This window comes from Callithrix jacchus, chromosome 6, assembly GCF_049354715.1.
Source record: "Callithrix jacchus isolate 240 chromosome 6, calJac240_pri, whole genome shotgun sequence".
Taxonomy (NCBI): Eukaryota; Metazoa; Chordata; class Mammalia; order Primates; family Cebidae; genus Callithrix; species Callithrix jacchus.
Genome location: NC_133507.1, coordinates 140308931 through 140311968, shown reverse-complemented (window position 1 = coordinate 140311968; position 3038 = coordinate 140308931). Strand labels below are relative to the sequence as shown.

The following is a 3038-nucleotide window of genomic DNA, read 5'->3' as shown; positions in this document are numbered from 1 at the left end:
GACCTATCACCTCTGACCCCACCCACACATCCTCTTCCCGCCCCCTGGCCCTCGGCCTAGTTAACAGTCCCGGAGTCTGTCCTTTGCCTCTTAAGATTTAGGACCCGAAAAACGTCCGCGACCAACTAGTTCCCGCAACTCCTAGCTTTAAGCAGATATTTCCAGAGAGCGGCGTGAACTCTGACCCTTCTCCAGAGGCCAGTGAACGGCGGGAAAAAATGGACCGTCCCGTGAGGAAAACAATTGCGCATGCCCAACTGGGCAGAGTAAGAGGGAAACGATGGGAGGGTCGAAATCGGGTGAAGCAGGAAGTGCGCCTGCGTACTACAGTCAGGGCTGGGGCGGGGCTGACCGGGTTAGGCCGCACTAGGTGCTGTTGGGGGCGGGGCGAGGGCGTATGAGGGGCGGAGTTTTCGCTGGCGCGCACGCGCCTGTGTGGTCGCGTCAAGTCTGCGTGCGTGCGTGCGTGTTTGCGTGTGGTCGCAGTTCCCGCCATCAGCCGCTCGCTCTGACTAGGGGTAGGTAGCGGCCTCCCTCCTTTGGGTTTGTTATCCCTACTTTCATTACCCCTGGCTCCTCTCGCTCTGCGCCGCTGCGTGCTTTCCGCAGGTCTGTCCGGGGGCTCTGGACCCTCAGCGCAGGTAAGGAGGGTCGGGGTAGCTTCTCAATTGAGCCGTTTTCCCTAGCGCCCAGTCCCTCTGTGCGATCCGCCCACTCGGTGTTCACTCTTTTGGAGTTCGCCCAGCTGCTACTCAGGCCGCCCACAACCCCTGGACGCACCCTCAGCCTCACAGGTACTCCCTTTGGGTTCACTGCCCCGGCTTTCCCCTCTCTGACTTGGTCTCCACTGCCAGTCGCTCCTTCCGAAACTCGAACCTGGCCCCTTTCCTCTGGGGCTGTTGTCGTCAGCCACTTTGCCTCTTAACAAGGCCTGTCTCTTCTGGTGACTGTGACTTTGGTTGCCGCACATCCACCAGGCCTTGGACATGATACTCATTTACCCTCTTGACCATGTTCACCTTCCTCTTGACCAGTCCTCACTGCAAAACATGAGTTGTATTTTTCTTGTGCATTTCCTTGCGCCCATTTCTAGCTATCACATCAGGTTGTTTGATTTCGTTCTTCTAAGTCATGATCTGTAAAAGAAATGATTGATGACAAAGTCCTGTGTCCAGGAGAATTGTCCTGAATTGGTTTTGGGGTAGTCCTCTCAAAATTTCAGCTCTGTGTAAATTCCTTTGTTGAGGTGGCAATTCCCGACAAGTCTCTGACTGGAAGAGACATCTGAGAGGGAATGTCAAGTAGGCAGTTGGATATAGTGGGTGAGCTCTTAGGAGAGTTCTGAGCTGGATACGTAAATGTGTGTGTGGGTGTATATGTCATCTGCCATGTTAATGTTAATTGAAGCCACGGATGTGGATGAAATAGCCTAAAAAGAGTATAGTGATGTAAAATAAAGGCAACTGGGATGGAGCATTGAGGGATTCCTGAGGTTTAATCACTGATAGAGGAGGATGCGTCTTGTAAGAGATGAAAGAAGTCATCAGTAGTGTTGCATTCTGCTGAAAGGTAAAATGGAAGGAGAACAAAAAACCCAGTAACATAAAAGTAATCACTTGTCTTAAAGATGTGTGATAAAGTAAAATGAGTCTGGGTTCAGTGCTAGGTCCTTTTCTTTTACTCTTATGTTCCTCTCTAAGCTTTAAATTCTATCTTTATATTGATGACTTAAAAATTGTTATTTTCAGCCTATTCCCTTTGTTTTCAGCTCCACATCTAAATAGCTAGCTCTCTGCCTGATATTTCAACTTGATTTTCTAATGTAACTTGAGTTTCTAATGTAACACAACCAAATCCAGAGTCTTTTTCTTTCTTTCCATACCCCAATTTTTTCTTCAGTGTCCCATTTTATTAAGTGGCATATTACACAGGCTACAAATTTGGGAGGCATTCTTGGTTTCTACCCTCTCCAAGTTCTTTCTACTCTACTTCTAATATGTGTCTTGCATCTTTTTCTGTACATTTTCACTATCAGTTTTCTAGTTTAAGCCACAGTCCTTTTTTACCTGGACTTGATTGCCTTGGCTTCTGGTATTATCATCTGTAAAATGGAAATAGTAATTTTCAGCTGATTGAATTGTTACAAGGATTAAATGAGATAACCATGATAAGCACCATGGCCAGTAAGCATTAATTGTTATTGCAGTTGTTATAAGCTTATCGGCTTCAATAGTCTTCTATCTGGTTACCTTATTTCCTTCTATTCTTGCTCTTAGTCACTCTTCTCCCAAAACCCAAACCGTATGACTTCTCCTTTCAGTAGTAACATATTTGTTTGCTTAAAGCCTTTTGGTGGATTTCCCCCTGCTTAGTGCTTATTACATTTAGAATAAAATTCAGTATCCTTACTGTGGTTCACAAGACTGCAGAACCTGGTTCTTAACTGCTTCACTAACTTCGTCTTCCTCCTCTCTCTCACTAAACTTTAGCCACACTGCTTTTAATTTCCTTAGTTACATCGTTATTGTACTGTTCAAGGCCATTAGGCCTGCCGTTTGCCTGAATTGTTCCAGCGCCACTGTCATCTCATTCTGCAGTTTTCAACTTAAGTGATACATTCTCAGAGAAGCCTTCTTGATGTCCTCTATCCTCTCTCCCTAGTGTTACTCTTAAGTCTCATCATTCCCTGTACCTTGCTTTATTTATTTTTCAGAACTTGTAATTATTATTACTTTTTGAGACGGGATTTTTGCTCTGTTGCCCAGGCTGGAGTACGATGACATAATCTCAGTTCACTGCAACCTCTGCCTCCTGGGTTCAAGTGATTCTCCTGCCTCAGCCTTCCGAGTACCTGGGATTACAGGCACCTGCCAACATGCCTGGCTAATTTTTGTATTTCTAGTAGAGACAAGGTTTCACCAAGTTGGCCATGCTGGTTTCGAACTCAGGCTTCTCTGAGAAGGTATCACTTAAGTTGAAAACTGCAGGGTCACCTCAGGCCAATCCACCTTCCTCAGCCTCCCAAAGTGTTAGGATTA

At 46.2% G+C, this 3038-nt stretch overlaps 1 protein-coding gene across 35 annotated transcripts in view; it reads left to right on the top strand.

The window, feature by feature from the left end:
• The first annotated feature begins 28 nt into the window (after positions 1–28).
• The window catches only part of USP37 (ubiquitin specific peptidase 37), a 109149-nt gene continuing 106139 nt past the window's right edge, over positions 29–3038 (top strand). For 18 of the 35 annotated variants that reach the window (XM_078328552.1, XM_078328535.1, XM_035305681.3 and 15 more), the window contains exon 1: positions 467–518. The gene's annotated coding sequence lies outside the window, so the exon portion shown is untranslated. Of the gene's footprint in view, positions 267–466; positions 642–3038 lie in introns of those variants that run through there. The other 17 variants (XM_078328536.1, XM_035305682.3, XM_078328540.1 and 14 more) reach the window with 2 other exon arrangements.